Source organism: Protopterus annectens, chromosome 3.part0 (assembly GCF_019279795.1).
Source record: "Protopterus annectens isolate FY-2018-M chromosome 3.part0, PAN1.0, whole genome shotgun sequence".
NCBI lineage: Eukaryota > Metazoa > Chordata > Ceratodontiformes > Protopteridae > Protopterus > Protopterus annectens.
The window spans coordinates 70,692,072-70,716,717 of NC_056731.1; the positions used below are offsets into that span (position 1 = coordinate 70,692,072).

A 24,646-nucleotide genomic window follows, 5' to 3' on the forward strand; every position below is an offset into this window, starting at 1 on the left:
GTGGGGGCCATGTCCTCTTCTAATACAAATACATGTACAGCTGTTTACTCTTCACTTAGTTTTTCCTCTATGATAGTTGACTCCTGAAAATAATTTCAGAGGTAATGGCTGTTTTCTTTTCCCTTCCTCGGAGGTGTCATTAACTACCTGCCACTTAAAGTCATGGTTCTATTTCTGGGTGGATCTCTGCTTTGGCATAGTAGGGAGACGTTTTAAGACTGTTTGGGTCCCATTTTTCTTCTTGTTCAGTATGAGACCCATCTGCCTTGTCCTCTATGTCTGATTTATATTATTAATTTAACTTCTGGAGTCTTTTGGTAGCTCAGTCCATGTCACTCTCTACATTGACTTCCTTCAGCATTATAAGAGAAGTCATTTGACAAGATTCAGTAGTGGATGATACATATACCTAGAGTCAAATGTTGACTTCCTTACTGTTATTACCTGGATTTTTCTCTTTGCTGGGACTTTGAATTTCTGTCAGTGTATCTGCAGAACCTTTTCCCCATAGCTTTCATAGTTCTATAAACTAGGGAAACTCCTGGCCAGTGACTACATCATGAAACAAATTGGGTACCAGGGTACAAGGTGTATAACTTGACCCAAGAGAGTCTGCATTCTACTTATGTAACAGGGCATTCCTTTTTATTTTCATGTACAAACATTACTTCAATTTTCTGCTTATGTTTGCAAATATATTTTATTTCTACTAGTGGAACCATACTTAATGAGGTCAATAATCCAAGTAGTTTGACAAATGAACCAAGGTATTGGGATCAAATAATTAGAGAGGGAACGGTGATAGAATGGGAACAGGCAAAACATTCATTTGGATTGTAAACTAGAGATTACCTTCCCTATCAAGGATTGATATCAGAGTATAGGCAAAGAGAAATAAACAGGAGATCCTAAGTGAAAGACCCGCACTGGTAGAGTTTTTAGTAGAATCTAAAACAGAAGCTGCTGTTAAAAAAGGGATAATTAGTAGGGCATATAAAATATTGCATGATAATTATAGGAATCAGTCAGAGTAGATTAGAAAGGCCTGTGAAGTGAGATTTGCTAAGCAATTCACAAAGAAACAATGGGGAGTTATATGTATGGCTCCTAAGTATGCAACAAAGTCTGGAAGATTTAGAGTCTTTGCTGAAAGTGTCTGCATAGGTATTTTAATAATCCAAGCAGACTCCAAAGAATTTTTCCTCAGGTAGATTGCAAATGTTGGAGGTGTGATGGGGAAGAAAGAGATAATTGGGAATATATTTTCTGGGACTGTAATGAGTTGGCAGACTTTAAAAATTCCCTGCAGACTACTCTAACAGAAATATTAGGTGAGCAAATTGGTGTAACTAAGGAAATTAATCTTTTGAGCTATGATACAGAATTGGAATTGTCTAGACATAGTAAGGCCAAACTGAGTTTAATCCTGTTGGCTGACAAAAAAAAAAAATACTAGAAATGGAAATCAAAGTCTAAACCAACTGTACTAGAGGATGTAAATATAGTAATACAGATAAAACAACTGGAATAGGATTTTTAGAAAAGGTTATGAGCAAATTACATAGAAAAATGGGAATTGTGGGAACAATACATGCATAATGGGAAAGGCAAGAACTTAATGAGCTTTGTAATGTTTGAGAATGACTGGATAGATTATAAGGGATATATAATGTATGTAACTTAAATACATCAATATGGTTTGTTTTCATTTATAAAAATGTATGATTGCCTATGTCATAAGTGATAATTTAATATAAAAATAATCCATGTAGTTCCTTCCCTTCTACTACAGTAGGGCATTTCATAGGTTTGGTGCTAGCACAATGACAGAAAGCAAATTCTATAATTCTAACAGTTAACAATTCAACATTGTCACTCTACTCTGGTATATTCTCAGGCATACTTCATCTAACAGACTGCTGACAAACATTAACAGTTTGTATAGGTGTTGTATTACAGTCATTAAATGTAGAATACCTGGCTATATGCCCTTTTTAGGGCATTTAAAACATATTGTTTCCAATGATTACATTTGTTTTAGTTACAGGTGTAAAAGAATATATAAATGAAGGCTTGTTACTTGCCCTTTGTTTGTGCACATCTGACCTAGAATAATAACTTCACTTAACATTGATCTACTGCAGCAACTAGTTGTTCAGAAGACTGAGTGACACTGATGGTCACTCTTAAGTTACTAGTGAGTGCTTTCTTAACTTAACTACAGGCATAATTTCAAAAGTTTACTTAAATTATTTAGATGAGATTCTACCTACAGTTTCAGACTTATAGCATAGCTACACTTTTAGCTCTCAAATGTTTGTCCATACAAAATGTTCTGTTATGAAATTTGTATGACTGGACTTCATATGTACCTTCCACTCCTCTTTTTTGATTAGTTGTAATCATGCATATTAGATTTTTTCCAAATCCATATACATTTTCAGGGCATCTCCCATTACATAGGATGACAGAACTCTGGACCATTCTGTCTGATCTCAGTTCCCCCTAGCTGCATACATTTCAAATACAACAAGGTAAGCCTCCATTCATTCTCTGGTTCCAGTTTGTACTGGACTAAAAGACTCCCATAGGGGTGGCTGACTGGCTCATCAAGGTGAAAATCTATTGCTGGAAGCTTAGTAGGTCTTGATCTGTGGCAACATATCTGTCCTGTAAAGTGGCCATGAACAGTTCATTTTATTAGTTAGTTCTTTCTTGAAGGCTGACCATGTGTTGGTCATTTGCTATGTTTCACTCATGAAGACTGACCATGAGTTGCTCAGTTTGTTATTCATCTGCCTCATTTCTGTCATGAAGGGTAACAACAGATTTTATTAATGCATCATTTTCTCCATTTGTCTACCAGTACTTAACATCCACAGTCAACATGCATAAGAAACAGCTTCCCGTACACAGTCAGCTGTATCCAGAGTAATTAACAATTTTTTTTTGGATGGTACACTTTTCTTCTGTAAGTTTGATACTTAGACTTCTCCTAAGGGGGATCTCATTCAAGGAAACATGAAGCTTTTGAAAAAGTCAATAGTACAGAAAAAGAAAAGCTGTTACTTTTACTCACTGAAAACACCAATGTAGTATGTAGGTGGTTTGAGATAAACAAGCAGTCATTGGAGTCAGCTTTGTGACTTCATAACAATCACATTTATTGACAAACAAGGTTCAGAAAAGAAATACAGTTGTTATTAAACATGTCAATCTACAGCAAACATAAATAAATTCACTTTTTAGGCAGTTGTTTTCACAATGCAGCAAACGTTTGCATTATGACGCAGTGTTACTGTTTAAGCAAGACTCTCAAAGAGTAGATGGCAAAAATGAAACCATACTTAACAGGGGTCCACTTCAAAACAACGAATACTCACATTATTGAATCCCATTTCATTGAGCCTGACTTCATCGAATCTTCATTATATCGAACTCCAGGAACAATGAAAACAAACCCTGGGAAAGGAACCACTTGACCACCAGGACAAAACAAAAAACCCTCCAAGTGGAGGACTTCACCCCCACACCCCTTAACTAAATATAACAACTCCAAGATTACACTACAGTGGTGGAAGGGCGAGGTTCACCATGGTGGCCAAGTGGTTCCTTTCCTGGGGTTCATTTTTGCTGTTCTGGGAGTTCGATATAATGAAGATTCTGTGAATTCATTCTCGATGAAGTGAGATTCGATAATGTAAGTAGTTAATGTTTTGAACAGGATCCCTTAACACATACCTTTAAACAGTAAAGTAGCTGTCTTCTCAATTCCAGCAACAGAGAACAACAAAACAGCTTCACCTTCAAGTTTATCAAGAGGGAACACCAAAACTTTATCTTCTTCCCAGATAATAATAGGTTCAACAGGCTTCTCCTCTAAAAGAGTGGGTCTCATCCCCTCATAGGGATACTATCTGAATGTCTTCTTTGTGATCTATGTAACTCCAGCTAAAGTCTTCCATGGGCCATCCTCAGACCCAAAGATCATAAATCTGCTGTGCTCGAAGGCACTATACCTTAAAAGCCCCACATGCAGCTATTTCTCTACTTCTGACATCCTTACATGTTCCTAAGTTAATCTCCTTAAAGGTTATTGTGCATTTGCTTTTGATCATTCTAGGCTGGCAAATTTAAACAGATCAGTTTTCACTATTTTACAGCAAATATAGGTGAAAGTAAAAGGCAAATTAGAAAAAAAAAATCTGTCATCTTATGAAAGTAGCCTAGCAGCCTAACAGCAATATACTTTGCAAAACAAGATAATACATTATCTGATTATGGGTCTTGGTATTAGAATAATTCCCTAAATGTATACACACAAGCTACTGTGGATGCTGCAAGCATAAAGCTGCATTCATTAGGAATGATGTTACTCTGGGAGTGACAGCATTATACAATACTGTTGGTGCTGCATACATATATTAATAACAAGAAGGCTTCTGCTGTGACAGTGGGTGATAGCAACCAATTCATTATTTTTCAAGGATACCCATGAAGACTGTACATATGGGCTTATTTATAATTATATATATATATATATATATATATATATATATATACTTAGATTATCTCTGACATTTTTGTATATTTCCATAAAGATAAAGATCCATACTTCCTCAGGGTATCCAGACCTATTTTGGGCCTTTAACCATGTGACTTATCAGCAAATAATAGGCAGTTCTAATAAGGGCAAAGAGTTATTAACATAATTTTACTAAGATTTTTAATGTAAGATGTGCTGTAGTGGAGAAATCAATCAATTACCTTGTCACTTATTATTTATATTTTCATATTCATCTTCATATTCTAGTGTCACAGTTCCTTACATCTTGGACATCTGCAGGATTTCCACTGTATCACACACACATAGAAGGAAAGTGACAAAAGTAAGTTGTAGGCATGATTAAACAGAATGGAGCTCTCCACTGATACACTCCAGCATGGATGACATTCCAGTAACCAATCCTCAGAGGCTGGTACTGATACAGTTTGTAAGTATTTATTTTAGTTGTTTTCTTTTTTTTTTTATCCTTAATTTTATTATTGTTTAAAAGTAGCATTTTGTTTATACAGACGTGTTTGTATTCTGGTACAGTTAGTACAGTGGACTAAGGTAATGAGTTATCAATAATTTGCTTTTTCTTGTAAAGGGTTTGATTCCCTCAGTATCTACTTGCTTACTGTGTGACCTTGTGTTCCTGAGCAAGTAACTTTACCAGACAGTGATCTGGCCAATTGGGAAATCATGTTAAGCTTCTTGATGGTCCTCTGGACTGCAAGTCTGCTGATTCCGTATGAATCTATGACAGAGCTACCACTGGCTTATGTCACATGCATAGTTTTCTTTTAATAATGTACCTTTACTTCCCTCAAAGCCTGTACATCCCACTGCCACACAGATTTCAGCCAGTGGTTACTTTCAGATATGTGTACATGTCTGGGGAACTGTTCATCTATGTCGTTACCTCTAAACTGTTCTTTTTCTCTCTGTGTTGCTACAGTATATAACTTTGCAACTGCATCATTAGGGGCAGCTGGAGAGCTTAATAATAATTCCTTCTGTCATATGTGTACAGTGGCAGGTATATACCCGGTCAGGATGGTTGACAGCAGAGACATAAGTCATGATGCAAACTCATCTACAATTTTTAATGATCTAGGTGAAAAGGTCACAAGAATCATTAATCCTCTTATCTGTAACTCCTATGAAAAGGCACAGTTACTGTTTACATTACATATAACCATATATGTGACATCTGCTTACATTACAAAGGTGAATTTACCTGCATAAGAATAACAGTCACAACGAATCTATCATCTTTAAGCAATAAGCTTTGTAGACAAGATAGTTCACCTCAACAATGAAAGTAAACCTGAATATTTGGATGTAGCAATTTAACATTCTCTGGCCATTCCTTCACTATTATAGTTCATAATGACTGCAGTTCAAAGTTTTCCTTTTTATTGCCTTTGGTTAACATTTTTGGGAATCCCTTCACTATTATAGTTCATAATAACTACAGTTCAAAGTCTTCCTTTTTATTGCCTCTGAGCACCTCTAGGTAGTTAGCAGGCTTAGGCAGTTGAGATGCAAGCCACAGGATTTCCATTTTTGTTTTCAGTTCATTTTTTACATTCTTGTAGATGCACTGTATTAAAGGTACCAGCTATGCATTAGCCTTCTGGTTTATACGGAACTTGCAGTTCATATTTTTTTATAAAGACAGTAACACCCTTTGACATCATGCTGTAAATATGTGAATAGATTTCAGTAATAAACTTTGAAGTGGAATTTCTGACAACTAAAAATATGGTCATTTAAAACCTTGAGCTATAAGCTATCAGTCTACCTTCTTGAAATAAAACTTTACCTATTTGTATTGACTAGCATCTCCTTACATATTAATAGCCCATGCCAAATCATGAAATTTAAGGGCAGCGGATTCAGTAACTGTTCAAGCTTATCAATGCATCTTTCATGATAATTGACCAAACTTAATTAATATCATGCTCTGCTAGCTTCCTGACAATTACTGTTTGCTTTGACAAGTTTAAAATAAATTTGGAAAGATACTGAATCATACCTAGGAATGACATAAAAGATGACCTATTGTGAGGTTTGTGCATATCAACAGATCCTTTCCTTATCAGGTTTAGGTTTATAACTATCAGAAGTCACAACATGGCTGAGGTACCTGAGAGTTGATACGTAGATTTGACATTAACTTCTGTTTAACCTAAGCCTCTTTTCCTTACTCTTTCTACCAGTCTAATGAGAGACAGATCATGAACTTGCTTGGTAACATTCCAAACCAAATGATTATTAATCTGGGCGGCACAGTGGTGCAGCGGTTAACGTTGTCGCCTCACAGCAACAGGTTCTCCAGTTCGATTCTCGGCTGGGGTGCCTTCTGTGTGGAGTTTGCATGTTCTCCCTGTGTTCGCGTGGGTTTCCTCCGGGTACTCCGGTTTCCTCCCACATTCCAAAGACATGCATCTGGAGCATTTCTCCCCGGGCCTCCGCTGAAAACAGGCTCTGTGGAACCTAGTCGGACATTCCCAGTCAACAAATGTTAAATAAATAAAATTATCAATTTATATTGGGAACACCATTGACACCTTCAGTCATCTCAGCCACTGCTTTTTGGAATTCTTCTTGAAATAACGAGATTGAGAGGCAATCTTAGAAACCTACATCCGCCCTAAGGAGTATTACAGGTACAAAGTTTTGAGCTAATCTCATCTAGTCTAATCAGCCAGAATTCTTTGTCTCCTAATATAGAGAAAATAACATAGCATTAGGCATAGTTGCATCTGCTAAAGTAATTATTGTCTCCATTTGATCCATTTGTTGAGTCTTGAAGATGTATACATATCTTCTACTTTCTACTTTACAAATGTTACTAAGCTATGCATCCACTCACTCAGATCCATTTGCTTGACAGTGATTCCCATTTGCCTCTATATACTTCAATTCCTGTCTATTTCAACCTCTCAATGTACCTGGAACTCATTACAAGGTATGGACAACATTTATAATGGCAGGAGAAATCATAATATGATATTCTCTGTGCAGACAACACAAACAAGTAAATAAACTGACATATCTGCCAAAATATCAGTAGCAACTTAAATCTACATTCTACAATTTGTGAATTATGTTTTGAAGATTCACTGAAGTACTCACCACATAAGCTCTGTTATTGCATTTGCTAGTCATTTCAGTATTATTATATTTGGCACTTTCTCTTTACACGTAATACAAACCTTGGATGATTTTCACACACATGTATATGCAACCATTTTATGCATCCATTTACATGTTGATTTACTGCCACACTAGAGTTGGAATCTATAGCTATAACCCTTAGTTTTGCTTATGATACGGACTGCACCAGTCAGTGAGTCAGTTTGTAACCAGACGTTATGCTTAATCATGCCAAGTGTCTCATGTGCATTATGATCTAATTTATTTGGTTGATGCGAGTACATTTACAAGGACACTACTTGAAAGAATAATCTGTGCATTCTGCACTTGAACATACAATCAAGCCATGCTGTCTCACAAGATTTACTTTGTGCACAAAATATGTCAAAAAGTGCTTATAGACTTGTACACACGATCAGGTGGATTTAGTGTCTTGAAAATATAGTCAAGCAATATATTGCATTCTATGCCAGTATCAGGCTTAAACACAATCATCATACCTTTAATCATCAGCTTTTCTGATCAACAACAGTAAGTGATGCTGCTTATAGTTTGTCCTACATTCACTACTGAATCTCAACAGTGCGTCCAAATATATAAGTTTTGCTTTGCTCATTTGCTTCTAATACAGTTAAATCATCTTACCAAACATAACTTGGGGTTTTACAAATCTTTGCAAAATAAATGAGCTCTAAATAGCCTGCAGACTTGACCAGTTCTACAGTGTGCCTTCTCGTACCTGTAGTTACACTGCTTATACTGGGTGTGGTATGTGTCTGTTCATTTGTTACAGAGGGACATCTTGGATGTCAACATGACATTATTTTATTTTTGTCTTTGTTAATTTTACAGTTTTCTGTTTTGTTCTGCTTTTCTTTTCACTCATAGTTTTTCTTGTATGCACTTTGGATTCCCAAGTATGTTTCTAAGGTGTTTGCTTGAGAGACATGACTTACTCTGTACACATCTAGTGCTTTATCAAATATTACGGGAACTTCCCTTAATAGTCTCCCGTCACTTGATCATCTTCAATCTGACGAACAATTCTGTCTCTTATTAGTGATTCACACCCATCGCCAGACTCATAGTCTTGCAATTTTGCAATTTGTGCTTCTTGGCATTAATGTTACGATTATTTTTTCCCGAATCCCTTGATTTGCAGTTAAAAATAAATGTGTTGTATATGATAGATTCTTCTTTAGCTCTGCATAAGCTTGAAGGTTGCCTTAAAGACAAAGATTTTTCTCTATCTTCTTTTCAAGATTAAGATTGTTAAGCAGCCTGATCACATCCTATTCTGGAATATAAAGAAGAATTGAACACTATATTCTGTATGGGTTTTTTCACCAATATCACTTTCATTGAGTTATAAATTGAATCTTTGAATCCAAAGTGTCTTATTCTCTGACAAGAATCTATGGAGTTTCAAGAGAGTGGTGGTTGTCCTGTAGAAATGCCAAGCCAAAATGTCAAATGAATGCAAGTAAAACCATGGTAGCTCAATGGACTGCAAGAAAATAAAATATTTGCATGTGTGATATCTATGACGTACAGTAACCTTTACGATATAAGTGTAGAAAAGCACTAATGGAAGTTAATTCAAGACTTTTTATAAGGAATAAAAATGGTCTTTCACTGACAAGAAGCAAGAATGGCTTGCTATTGCATCTGGATGTGACACAGCTGAGAAAACTTAGACAAGCATCAGAAAACAGATTTAGTTGATCTATTGTCAGATAAAGCATTACACAAGTTATTATTAACACTAAGTACCTTTATTTCTGACATCGTGACTTAATATATACACAAGTAAACATATACATAGTCAAGATAGTTGGGAGAAGATGCATAGGTCATGATATGCACTCATTTAGAATCTTTACTGAACTGTTCCAGGTCAGAAGGTCACATGATGCACTAATAATCATGGATGTGACATCTGCAATGGCAGAATTACTTGTAACAGGATTAGCATTTCTTCATTCCTGTTATGTTCTTTCTGGGAGTTTCTATTTCATTATATGTGTATTTTGTCATGTTATTTTTCACATACTATATAAAGTTAGCATGTGTATACATTATTTGCCTTGACACACACATATTTAAATAGATCTTATGCACAATGTTTATTGCTATGTGTTGAAAAGGTTTGCCCTGTATTTAATGACACGCTGTTGTCTTTGCTCCCTATCCTAACAGCTCATCAGTTTCAATGCATTGCTCAGTTCTATGCAACTGCTTCTCCTGATTACATTGCAAATGATGCTTTAGCAAACCATGTACACAGTGGCCAAAAACGTCATAAAGAACAGCAGAACAATTCTTACCAAAACAAAACAAAGGCACACAGTATTGCTCATCTGTGGTATGGATAGTAGCATAATTCATAAACCTAGATCGTGCTGTTTTTAGAACTACAGGCAAGTAATGTTATTCACAATCCCTTTTAGAGACTGCACGAGATGTTTGTTAAAATATGACAATGAATTAGAGTTGGCCCATGTGCAAGTAAAATGACCAGAGGCTCTCCAAGCAGAGTGGTATGCAGTGAGACATGATGGAATTTACTTTGTATGTGCTAGAGGCAAGAAAGACACTGGTTTTGATTCATATTTTTTCTTCTCTATGAATAATGCCTACATACCAAGATAAGATAATTGGATTTAACAACTGGCTAAGAAGTTGGTGTCATTCTGAGGGGATCTAGTATGTTTCAGTGAGGAATGATATTATAGATAAGGTTTTCTGTTTCGCCAGATATCATGCCAGGACTTCTACATACTGGCTAAAGCTTTTGCTGCCCCTGTTTTTTAGGCAGAATCACCCAAGTGGACATTCCCACTTAACAAACTCAGACTCAAATTTGGAGAACATCATGGTGGCAATACTCAATTTCTGGATTCTAAGTAGAAAAATTCCAGAACACGAGACACCTTCAGCAATTCAAACACATTCATATTTTGTATAGTTGTGGTTTTAATGGAATGACAGCACTCCATGTGTACCCGAGTTTAGCACTGATCATGGCTTTCATGCCCTTGGGTAACTACAGGGGAGTGTCTGTATTTGTGAGTAGCACCATTACCTAACATAGTACCAACAACCCTAACTTGGAGCTTCTACAGATCCAAATCACCCTTGACAAATCCAACTATTACTTCACTGCTAGTTACATATTGCCATCAGTGTCCTTCAAAGATCATGGACATTACTTTTACACTACTGAGGGGTAAAATATCAAGTCAAATGCCTTACTGGTAGGGACTCCAGTTACTCAAGCATTGATTGGCACAGTTACACCTCTAAAAATAGATATGCTCAGCATTTCCTAGACTTTGCCAATACCAATGCACTGGAGCAAATTGTAAAACTACCCACTAGAAGCTCTGCTATCCTTTAACTGGTCTTTACTAGGCTAGCCCCCGGATGTATTACACCCTACATCTCCTCATCCTTGGTTAAATCACACCACAAATCAGGCATCTTTTCTGTTAGGCTTTATAATACTACTCACCTATCAAATGACACTGTCTTTAGGGACTTTTCCAGGGCAAATTTACTTCAGCTTGTAGAAGACTTATGCAAAATTTCCAACAATCCCCTGCAAACAGACCAAATTGAAAGAGCTGTCATATTCACCGCCAAATTTTACCAGAGCCTAAACAGCTATATAGAAAAATCAATACTTGTTTACTCAAAATATCATGGTATATTTAGAAATAAACATTTCTGGTGGAACTCAAATATTAATAAACTGCATAATAAAAGAAGGAAAGTAATTAAAAGCTATCAGAAATCCCCAACCCCATCTGAAGACCACATTGAAACATGCTAACAAGGAACTTAAGAGCAGTTTTAGAAAATGTAAAACAGGCTATGACCTTAAGGTCACTACATATATAAAAAGAAACTGTATCTTTCTTCAGTTTTGTCATGAAATTAAGGAATAATGTCCAATAAAGCACTGTGCTCATTCATCATATTACACATTTCGATACAAAGGCTATAGCTAATATATAAGCATACAAATTTAGTGCTAATGCTACCCCACCTATCGATGTTGTTCCCTCAACTATTCCTGAAAATTGTCTTTCTACTGACATCACACTGGAACAAGTCTTAGTATCCCTGTCAAAGAAAGGTTAAACATAATGCCTCCCTGTCAAAGGTTAAACACAATACTTCCATAGGGTCAGACAACATACCAGGCTGCATTTTCATCCGTGCCAAGTATGCATTAGCTGAGAATCTACATAAACTGGTCACCATATCTTGATTCACAGAGTTTGTGTCCAATGCCTGGGAAACAGCTACTTGCATTCCCCCTCACAAGGGTGACCCACTCAAAATTCCCATATAATTATGGGATGATTAGCTTCACTAGCTTTATATATAAAACCATGGAATGTATCATAGGGTGACTCATGTACGCAGATATAAGCAACTTAACTCATCTGACATCAATTAGTTTGGTATCATGAAAGACAAGTTCTGTCTCCTGAATGTAGTAAACTTATTTGAGAAGAAAGGTTTCATAGACTGTGGACATTACACACTGTTATCTCAATCTGGCCTAAGCTTTTTGACTATTCTTCAGGCTGGTATTATTGAAAAATTAGAAAAACTTAATGTAAACCTCTGTACTGTCTGCTGGATTACAATTTGGCTATCCAACAGATCCAGATTATGAAAGTTGTTGGTACCTTCTCCAAATGTAAAATTGTACATAGAGAGGTACAACATGGAATAGGACTGGGCTTTTGCCTGTTCAGCATTTATTTTGTATTCATCCAAGCTGAAAGAGTGGCTGACCAAATTTGCCAATGTCTGAAATATGGGCACTATTATCTGATCATCCATGGATACTAAACAGCTCAGGTAAGGGTGGGATATATGAATGCCCGGTGTACCAAAATAGTTTCAATCTAAATGCAAAAAAGTACAGCATAGTAGCAGTCAGCAAAAAAGCTGCTCTCACCTAATATGCTATAAATGGATCTTTTCTCCACATAGATATGGTCATGAGATGTGAGTGCTTATGTGGAAAAACTTTCTTTTTCAATTTTCATGTTTCTTCTATCTGGCACTGTTAACTTCCAAGGGAATATCGTCAAGATCCCATCAAAAAAGTCATCTTCCCACTGTACTCCTCCTTAACAGTCCAATCATCAAATACAATGCTCCCTTTCATATGTACATATCAAAGCATATATCTCAACTGTAAACACCCCAAAGATTTATAACTTAGAAAGTTAAATGCCTTAAATCCTTCAGTTATCCTGCTAGATTAGTATGACTTTCCTATGCTCGGTAACATACCTACTACTCCAAGGTGACCTGTGTCTCGCTTTTCAAGGCAAGAAAGATTCAGTCTTATTGGCCTCCTATTTCTTCACAAAACTAGAGGGTCTATAAATGCGCACAATAATCACATAAATCTATACCAACAAAAACAAGACTCACTGGTTACTGTATGGCCAATCTTAATGATTGGATGGGTAGGCACAAATTTATACCAGGGTTATCATGTATGGACCTTTTCAATTTGGGAGGAGAGCCCTATTAAGTGCATGTAATGGGTGGCAAGAACTTTTAAGTGTGTCTGCTTAAAGGTTTATATCATTAGATATCTTGTGGTTCCTAAGATCACTTTCTCTGGTAATGGTCCTATGGCAGCACATGGAGTCTGGTCTCCTGTCCACAGTAATGGCACAATGAGATTTGCAAAGGTTTCACCTTCAACTGGCATGACTACGGATCAGAGTGATTTAGTGTAATATGCTAAATGACAGGAGCATCTCTGCGTTACTGTAGAGGGCCAGAGACCATATATGATCATGGTAGCAGATTTGCATGCAACACAGGGAAGTCCATTGCTGGTAGTATTTTTTCCTACCATGATGAGGATTTTTTTTTTAATTATTCTGTGCTGTTGCGTTACAGAGAGCTTGCAGCTGAACAACTCATCATGTTGGATGGGGACTGTTGCAGGCATTATCCCAACAGTAACCTGATTCAGGTCCTATAAGTTAACCCATCAGGACTAGACAGTACACAGCTGGAGCAGAGCTTGGGAATCATGTAGCATGATTGGGGGTGATTCAGTGAATGCATACTCTCTGCTTGGAGAACTAAGGCTTATTGCACACATGGTATTATATATTGTGGTCTACTTCTAAAATGTCAGTTGATTTACCATTCTGTAGCATGCCTTCCCTACCCCGTGGCATGCAACATTTAAGAAGAGCACCCGCTATGTTCCTCTTATTAGCTGCTGTCACACAATAAAGTGATTAAAGCTAGATGGGTCTTACGTAGCTTCAAAACTCACATTGCATGTTAGAACTTTGTGCTGGAAAGCTTCAGTTGAGATACCTTGATGTGATGTATTACATATGCACACATTAAGGTGCTGACACATATACAGTTTATTGTAAAAGTTTAGTTTGTGCCATTAATACTGCATTTTGGAAGACCTTAAGGACATTTTAAGTTACAGGTTTAAGGAATTTAAAAAAAAAATAGTATTTGCACTGGCATATAGAATAAAGTGGGCATGTTGACTATGTAGGGCTCTGTACTGTTTTCACACACTTGCTGTCCCTGTCATAATGTTCAGTTTCCAGTGGATTTCACAGTAGTACTACCTCTTGCTTCACAATAGTGAAAGTTGTGCTTTCTGATTATTCAGCTTACTGCTTTTGGGCATCTTTTTTACAGAAATTCTACAATAGACTTTGTTTACACTATGACAACAAAGGCCTCTTTCGCAACCTGAGGTAGATACAAAGCAAAGTCACCTGATAATAAGGGAGATGAATGGCAACATGGCCCAAAAGTATAATTAAGACTTGGTGGAAAATGTCTTTCGGGGTGTGACGTCACAGAGACAGTAAGTGAGATAAGAGCGATTTCTTGTTTTTACATACAGAATGCTGCAAAGCCAAAAGGGAACATTAGCAGCTGGAAAACAAGCTCAGATGAACTGAAGAATTATGACTTGTTTCTCGGTATATTATGCTTTGTCAAACATTTGTTTGAGCAAGCTCCCTCGGCTGTTTCTCAATTTCAAATGTCAACAAATACATAAATAAATAAAGATGTATAGTTGCAGTATGTAAGTGATATGCAAATAATGTGTAATGGGAATTATTGTGTTGGATTTTTTTCTTTCTTTTTCCTTTGATTGATTACAGAAAAATGTTGATACTAATAAACGGGTATTGCTGGGTTTGAGTGATAGGCATGTGTGAGGCAGAGAGATGGCAGAGTAATAAAAGACTACAGGCAAATTATATTGCTACTCTTGCTATGTGTTTTCAACTCATCTAATTGGCAGGGATGCAAATCCACTCTAACTAAATGGTTAAACAAGTATCTTTAATTTTTTTTTGTATAATCAGATTATCTGTGTCTTGCCACTGGTGAGGGTGTAAGACTGGATAAATGGGTGAGTGAACTGTGAGTTAGTTGTGTTTTACTGTACTAGCTTTGAAGATTCAATAAAATCAAATATACTTTGACTGTTCCAAGATATAAAGAGTTTCTAGCAGGGCCATGTATGAAAACATGCATGGGCACATCAAACAACTTGAGGTTAATGTGTGTTTGCATGAATGGTTTCCAAATGAATTATTGTCCTAGAATGAATCTGAGAACTCCAATGTGGATACGTTTACCTAGGAATAAAAGGGGCCTAAGACTGTCAACCATTTGTGATATCCTTCTACTGATGCTGAGTCAAAGAAATGGATATTCTAGACTTGGTATATAATTATCTTAGTGCCAGAGGTTCACCTTGGGTACATTGGAAGTGGCCCAGTTGTAAAGTGAATTAGGGTCAGGTGGAATCTAATTGTCTGGTTGATTATACATTTATACAATGAGTGTTAGTTTGGCTGTACACTAATTTATGAAAAAGTTTTGATTTGGTTGGTTTTCCTCCACTTGTACCTACTCCTCATTTGCATTTTCAGTTTTGACTACACCTGAGGTAGGATCTGAGTTTTTTGGAGAATGCTGAATGCTGTATAATAACAAATATTTAATGTGAAGTGCTGTTTATGAATGGACAGGTTGAGATTTTTATCAGTATGAGAGGTTGAGACAGCTATGGTGTCATTCATTATGTAATGCTGCACTTGGGATTGTTAAATTCTATGCTTAATCTGTTTTGTTCACTTCAATCATTAAATACAAACTATTAAGATCATGTATAGCAGTTTAGACTTGGTTACATTTTTTTTTACTTTATATTACTAGTAGAGATTCATAATACAGTCAAGAGATGGGGTAAAAAGTGGTGGGGGTAAGATGGGGGACACCTGGTGTTTGGTTATCAGTAGATAATTGTGCAAACAGAATTATCTCCTGTACTAGTTAATGTAAACTGGACCTAGATAAGGGTATTTGTCCTGCAACGGGATGGACTGAACAAATGTTTGAATAATGTTGTATATAGATTTGTTTTGGTGGGGTGGCCATGGTGGTGCAGCAGTTAGCGTTGCCACCTCACAGCAGGAGGTTCTCCGGTTCAATCCTTGGCTGGGGTGCCTTCTGTGTGGAGTCTGCATGTCCTCCCTGTGGTCATGTGGGTTTCCTCCGGGTGCTCCTCTTTCCTCCCACATTCCAAAGACATGCTGTAGGTGGATTGGACACTCTAAATTGGCCCTAGATGTGAGTGTGTGCATGTGTGTGCCTTCTGTGGAAGGTTGGGCGCCGGGCTGGCAACTCGACACCGTAAAACTACACTGCCAATCATGAGCAAACAGGTGATTTGCTGTGGCAACCCCTAACTGGGAAAAGCCGAAAGAAGAATAGATTTGTTTTGGTAGGTGCATGCGTGAATGGGTGTACCTTCTTTGAAGGTTGGGTGTTGGGCTGGAAACTCAGCACTGTAAAATCCACTGTTAATCATTAGCGGTCTGGAGTTCCGCTGTGGCGACCCCTAACCGGGAAAAGCCGAAAGACTTTATACATAGCTCATGGAGTGGATAGTGTCTGTAAAGGAAATAATGGATGATTATCTTTACTGTTAGTATCCACTTTTAGCCAGTAAACATTTATATAAATATTTATATTTAGTGAGACTAAAAGATGAAAGTAAACTACATTTGTAGTGAAGTTATGGGTTGTCTTAGTAGAAAGGCTGGGGAAAGTTATTCACTTGGTAGGTCCTGGATGAGATTAAATACATTAAATATTTATAAACTGAAGAAGCTCATCAGAAAATGTTGAAAAAGGACATAATTAAACTAATCATATCCTTGGATTGTTGCATTATAGGGGGCACATCTTGAGAAACATAACCCTAAATCTTTAATTAGAAGTCTGTGGTTAAGTGATGTATTTACCAGCAGCTGGGTGAAGAAAACTGATACTGCTCATACCTAGAATGCACCTGTTTCTGTTGGAAGTAACATTAAGACATAAGAACAGCTAGGAATACAGGGATAGCTGAAATAAATCAAAATTGTGTGGTTTTTAGTATGCTTTCCTACCAGCTACATGCAGCAAAAACTTAGATATGCAAATCATTTTCAAGAAAAGGTAATCATATATAGGTGTGTGTGAATCCACACACACACACACACACACACACACACACACACACACACACACACACACACACACACACGCACACACATATATATATATATATATATATATATATATATATATATATATATTTATGCCAATTTGGAAGAGTTATTGATAGAAAATAGGATTGATCAGGAATTATATCAGTATTTAAAGGTTAAGTACCCTGTTATAGCAACCATAATAGGTATCCCGAAGATACACAAGAATATGCTGCATCCCCCATTTAGACCTATTATATCGGGTAGTAGGTCTAAAACTTTCCCCTTTGGGAAAGTTATTGATACTTGGTTAAAATATACTCCATTACCAATCATATAGTAAAGGACTCATGGGATTTTTTAGCTAGATTAACCCATTTTATTTGGCAACCAAATTTAACTTTGGTCACTATAGATGTGAAGGACCTCTTTACCTGTATCCCACGGGAAGAGGGTATGGAAAGGTTCATTAACAGCATCATTCGATGTACTGAATACACTTGGGATAAAATTAAGTTAATAGAGGAATTTATGAGTTTAGTACTTGACTATAACTTTATTTATTATGAGGGTGAATATTTTAGACAAAGTAAGGGGGTTGCCATGGGCACGGCATGTGCCCCAATTTATGGTAACATGGTCCTTTTAGACTGGGAGTATGAAGTAATTTTTAACAGCCGATACATGCAATACATTAAAAGATATGTACGGTTTTTGGACGATGTATTTATTGTATGGGAGGGGGATGATACTATTATCCCAGATTTTATTCAATATATTAATACATCTACCTCCTATTTGAGTTTCACATACAAACATAGTACGGAAGGTATAGCCTATTTGGATACTTATATTACCTTAACATCTAATGGTTTTAAATCAAATATATATAGGAAGGAGACATCCAGTAATACATATTTGGAATACAAGAGTTGTCATCCTGTGAGGTTAAAAAATAATATAGTTAAGGGTCAGTGTATTTGTGCTGCTAGAATGACTTCTGATTACAATGAGATGGTGATGGAATTGAATACAATAGGAAATATGTTTAAACAGAGGGGATATCCTGATTATGTGATCAAGGATGCTATAGAGTATGTTAGTAAAATGTGGGGAACTAAATTTAAACCTTTATTAGGAGTGGGTATAGATAACATAGGCATAACCAATAGTCAAGGAAATGCTAGGGATTTTCATATGGCATGTATTTTACCTTTTAGTATTTACACTGAGGATATAAAACATATTATCAAGAGAAATTGGAATATTTTAAAGGGTGATGATGCAATATTTGTTTTAGTTGGCAATGAACCTATGTTTGTAAACAGTGTGGGTTATAATCTTAAGAGCAAATTTGAATATAATGTAGTGAGTACAAAAGGACAACAGACAGGTACCTGGAAGTGTGGTCATTGCAATAAATGTATGGCTATTATGGAGGACCAAGATGTGCAGTTACTCAATATAGGTAAAAATGTCTTGCACTTTTGTCGTGGTAATTGTGATACTAAGAACATCATATATCTGGCCCTGTGTACTTCCTGTCCTAGTTTTTATGTAGGACAAACAGGGAGAAAATTGAAGAACAGGATATATGAGCATTTGTATGCAAAAAAGAAAAGGGATGAAAATAATGCCCTATTTAGATATGTGCGGGACAGTTCCAATTGTAGTACTTTTAAGTTTCAATACTAGAGTTGTATCCCAACGGGGTGGGAGTATTAAGTATACTCTGGGGGAGAAAGAAATCAGATGGCAAATACTATTGAATGCCACATCACCACCGGGTATTAATGAATACATCTCGATTAAACCTATATTACAGAATAAAGTATGATTTATGTTAGAGAGCTCCATATTTATAAAGATGGGTTTCATTTTTGAGGCATTGCATTGTGTTTCATGTACTACGTTCACTAGTATTTTGAAATTAAATCTGCAGACTCTTATTTTTTATTTGTTTGATGAGCTGTTATGTGATTAGTGCACTAATTAGTTTGAATGATGTATAAAAATGAATGGATTTGTATGGACTGTGTTCTGATGAAGTCTAAGTTATATTAGATGAAAGCGCTAAACCTTGAATTTTATTGTTTTTTATAATAAATTGTATTTTACAATTATAGTACTCATTATTTCACCTATCCAGTGGATTCTGTTGAACTCATGCACGTTGAGCAGTTGAATTAGTTGGGTTCGATTTTGTGTGGATTTTTTTTATATATAATATATATATATATTTATATCTAATCTATATATATACATATATATATATATATTTTATATATATATATATATATATATATATATATATATATATATATATATATATATATATATATATATATATATATATATATATATATATATATATATATACATATAGATATCTATATCTATCTATCTATATATATATATATATATATATATATATATATATATATATATATATATATATATATATATATATATATATATATATATATGGATCTAGTTTAAAAGACTGAAGATCAGATCGCAGACGTTAATTTTCATGAGAATGAAAATACCGAAACCTGACATACCCGAATGCTGAAGCTTGCAGGTGTGGTAAGCAAACAGTTGCCCAAACTTAAACTACATACACACTGAAGTAATTAAAACCTATCCAGGTGGGGGGCTATGATCCCCACATCCCTCAATGTGGAGGAACCCCCCCACTATATATACCAATTCTGAGATCGCTTTACAGTAGAGAATAGGGCATGTTGGGCAAGTGTTTACTTACCTTGGGAAAGCTTCGGCGTTCGGGTATGTGGGTATGTCAGATTTCGGTATTATTAGTCTCATGAAAATGAACGTCAGTGTTCTGAGCTTCATTTTTTTAAAGCAGATCCATATATGTATATATGTGTACAGTGGATATAAAAAGTTTACACACCCCTGTTAAAATGCCAGGTTTTTGTGATATAAAAAAATGAGATCACAATAAATCATTTCAAAACTTTTCCCACCTTTAATGTGACCTATAACCTGTACAACTCAATTGAAAATCAAACAAATCTGTTAAGGGAAAAAATATAAAAAATAATAAATTTACACTACGCTTGTTGCATAAGTGTGCACACCCTTAAACTAATACTTTGCTGTGTGTGCACACCCTTAAACTAATAATTTGTTGAAGCATCTTTTGATTTAATTACAGCATTCAGTCTTCTGGGGTACACACCTGCCATCAATTAAAGAGACTCTGACTAACCCCAAATAAAGTTCAGCTGTCCTAGTAGGACTTTCCTGAAATTTACTCAGTTGCCTGCTACAGCAAAAGCTATAGCTCGCTGACAGCTTACAAAGCGTCAAAGGGATCTCATTGTTGAAACATATCAGTCAGGAGAAGGGTACAAAAAAATTTCCATAGCATCAGATATACCATGGAACACAATGAAGACAGTCATCAAAAAGTGGAGAAAATATGGGACAACAGTGACATTGCAAAGAACTGGACGTCCCTCCAAAATTGATGAAAAGACAAGATGAAAAATAATCAGGGAGGCTGCCAAGAGACCTACAGCAACAGTGAAGGAGCTGCAGGAATTTCTGGCAAGTACTGGTTGTGTAATACATGTGACAACAATCTCCCCTATTCTCCATATGCCTGGACTATGGCGTAGAGTTGCAAGATGGAAGCCTTTTCTTACACACAAAAACATCCAGGCCTGGCTAAAATTTTCAGAACAATACATTTCTCCCAAAAGCATACGGGAAAATGTGTTATAGTCTGATGAGACCAAGGATGACCTTTCTGGCCACAATTCCAAAAGGTACGTTTGGTGCAAAAAACAACACTTCGCATCACCAAAAGAACACCATCTCTATGGTGAAGCATGGTGGTGGCAGTATCATGCTTTGGGGTTGCTTTTCTTCAGCTGGAACTGGGGCTTTAGTCAAGGTGGAGGGAATTATGAGCAGTTCTAAATACCAGTCACTTTTGGCCCAAAACCTTCAGATGTATGCTAGAAAGCTGAAGATGAAGAGGAATTTCACCTTTCAACATGACAGTGACCCCAAGTATACATCTAAATCAATAAAATAATGGCTTCACCAGAAGAAAATTAAAGTTTGGAATGGCCCAGACACAGCCCAGACCTAAATCCAATAGAAAATCTTTGGGGTGACCTGAAGAGGCAGTGCACAAGAGATGCCCTCGCAATCTGACAGATTTGCAAGGAAGAGTGGGCAAATATTGCCAAGTCAAGATGTGCCATGCTGATAGACTCCTACCCAAGAAGACTGAATGTTGTAATTAAATCAAAAGGTGCAACAAAGTATTAGTTTAATTGTGTGCACATACAACAAAGTATTAGTTTAAGGGAATGCACACTTATGCAACCAGCGTATTGTACATTTTTTATTTTTTATATTTTCCCCTAATAGATTTGTTTGTTTTTCAATTGAATTGTACAGGTTATAAGTCACATTAAAGGTGGGAAAAGTTTTGAAATTATTTACTGTGGTCTCATTTTTTCATATCACAAAAACCTGGCATTGTAACAGGGGTGTGTAAACTTTTTACATCCACTGTGTGTGTGTGTGTGTGTGTGTGTGTGTGTGTGTGTGTGTGTGTGTGTGTGTGTGTGTGTGTGTGTGTATATATATATACATGCATACATACACACATATATATCAGCATTCTTCTTAAAGCATGTGGTTGTAATTCCACAATCCAACAATGTGATTAGTTTAAATGGATTCCATACACTAGATTGAAGGTTCACTACTTCGAAATAGTGAATGGAATGCACACTGCAGCGAAAGTGCACTTAATCGAAAGTGCACTTACGTGAAGTTCAATACAATGAACTGGCGTTGTACTGAACTTCTGTGCAGTACTCACGGACCTTAGGGTTAGGGCACGGGTCATGGGCTATCCCCTTACCATGACCCGTGCCCTAACCATAAGGTCCATGATGACTGCAGCACAGTGAAGGACATAGCAATGTCCTCCACTATGGTGCGATAGTCATGAACCTTAGGGTTAGGGCATAGGTTAGGGTAAGGGGATAGCTTTACTAACTATCCCCTTACCCTAACCCGTGCCCTAACCCTAAGGTCTGTAAGTATCACACCATAGTGGAGGACATAGCTTGTTTTTTGATGTCCTCCACTGTGCTGCGGTACTTTCGGTGAAGTGCATTTTCACGGAAGTGAGGCTTCCTATTACAAGTTCGAAGATGTGAACTTTCGTTCTTGTAATAGGAATCCGTTTAAATATATCTCTTTACTACATCATGTAAGTTGCCTATGCTACAAGTGATAATTCAATAAAGGTGTTCATTAACGTAATAACATTCCATATGTAAGTCTCATCCAGTACCTATTAAGTAAATAACCAGCTGTCAAAGACAGAAAAAAGTAGGGGGTGATAAGATGGAACATTATATTGTCTAGGATGTATCTGAATCAACTAAGGGCTTTAAGACTAATTTTGATAGAACTGAATGACTAAAGAAGATTATGTTCTAAAAACTCAAATGTCCAGATTTTTGTCTTACGTTTTTGGTCCATTCCGTACAAAATATGCAGTTTTCTGGCAAATCATTGAAGATTGGCTTCACTAAATAATGAAATATATTTAAGTTTCAGACTTCATTCTAATGCAAATGCTGTTATTCTAGCAGCTTTCTAAGTTTATAAGAGCAGTATTTAAAAATCTGTCCCTATTTTTGTGCCTTTGGTTAGACATTCATCTTTGAGGGTGTATAAAGTAGTTTCAGTATATCAGTCAGCCTAAATCCCATGTTGGTGACTAGGTAATAAAGAATATTTTTTATACATAGCAGGCTAGGTGTACACAGCCTATTTTCTCAGTTGGGGAAGTATAGGGGATCTGAAATCAGTGGCATAGTGTGGTCTGGGAATTTTTGTAAAAAAGTACTTGTTACCGTATGAGACGCATGATTTTTGGCAGAGGCTAACAATATGGTACAAGGATGGAACTAAGTGCTTTTGACACATAATAAGATACCAAGAGAAAAGGCCATTGGAACAGGGTGGGGGAGAGCACTGAAAAGTTCTTGTCTCAAAACCTAAACAATGTATTAGTTTTACACCCTGCTGGAGTCATGGGTTTCAGTGATTTATTTTTTATGGCGGGCAAGGAATAAATTACCAGTGGCTAAATGACTGGTCATCTGGGCATTCAGCAACCTGAAGAAATTAATAAGGTAATGGATAAAATGGAGCAAAGTTAAGTTAAGGATACAGTGGAGAAATCATGTTGCCATCTGGGGATAAACATGTCAGCTGCAGAGATCATTTAAAAATCCAGGACATTTAGAATATTTTCCTGCACAGATTTTTTTACACCTCAGCTAGGATGTGATGGATGTACCCTCTAGCAGACTCCACATGTTGGGATTGGACTTCCATAAATGTGAGACAAGGAAACATATATTTTAGTCTTTTAGGAGAATAAATGCATGCAGATCAGAGATAGTACTATTAGAAGAGATGCTGTGTAAGGAACATATTTTCTAGGTTATGATAATTTATTGGATTTCGCAAAAAAAAAAAAAAACAAGCAGGATTTAATACATTTAGTGGTGAAGGGGATTAGGAAGCTACAACTAGGAGGTGTAAATCCAAATCAGAGGCAGGTACTGGGAATGCAGTAGACCGTGTTATAGAAAAGACAAAAATAGAATTGCAAAAAAAGAATTTTTAGCACAATCATTGCTTTTAATGGTTGTCTTGTTATAAATATAAGGCTTTACTATAAGGAAGCATTCTAAACTGGGTTTTATGCTATATTATACGTCATATAATAATTTTAGGTCTATTGCCAGCATCCAACTCTCAGCTGCTTGAAGACCACCATCTCACAGGCAGGGATGTGAGTATTTTGTAGTTTGCATGACCTGCTGCCCTTGTTTGAACCTGAATAATATGTCCAGGTATGATGTAGCAGATGTATGCAGAGAGTTGAGTTGACACACCTTGCCTTAAATCATTATTCAATTTTCAGCAAGGTAAGTATATCAGCCATAAGGTGGGATTGTAACTTAAGTTTTTAAGCAGTAATTAAGAGGCTAGATTTAGGTTTAGGGAATGGCAGGGAGTTTTAAGGTTGGGGATCAGGAGGAGAGTTTAGAGTTAGGGTGCAGGAACAGAGTTTTAAGTTTAGGGAGTGAGAGGGGAGTTTTAGGTTTATGGAGTAATGGAGCAGTTTAAGGTTAGGGAGGGGGAATGGAGTTTAGGCTGGGGAAGTGAGAGAAGAGTTTGGGATTATGGTGTGGGAAGAGTTTTAGGTTTCAGGAGTAATCCGGGAGTTTAAATTTAGTGAGAGGGAGTGGAGTTTTAAGTTTTAGGTGTAATC

The 24,646-nt window shown here is 36.5% G+C and overlaps 1 protein-coding gene across 2 annotated transcripts in view; it reads right to left on the bottom strand.

Moving 5' to 3' along the window:
- Positions 1–24,646, bottom strand: part of LOC122796262 (C-C chemokine receptor type 4-like) — a 418,095-nt gene that overhangs the window by 378,450 nt on the left and 14,999 nt on the right. The window contains exon 2 of one of the 2 annotated variants that reach the window (XM_044064593.1): positions 11,226–11,312. The exons of the other annotated variant lie outside the window; for it this stretch is intronic. The gene's annotated coding sequence lies outside the window, so the exon portion shown is untranslated. The remainder of the gene's footprint in view (positions 1–11,225; positions 11,313–24,646) is intronic. 2 annotated transcript variants of the gene reach the window in all.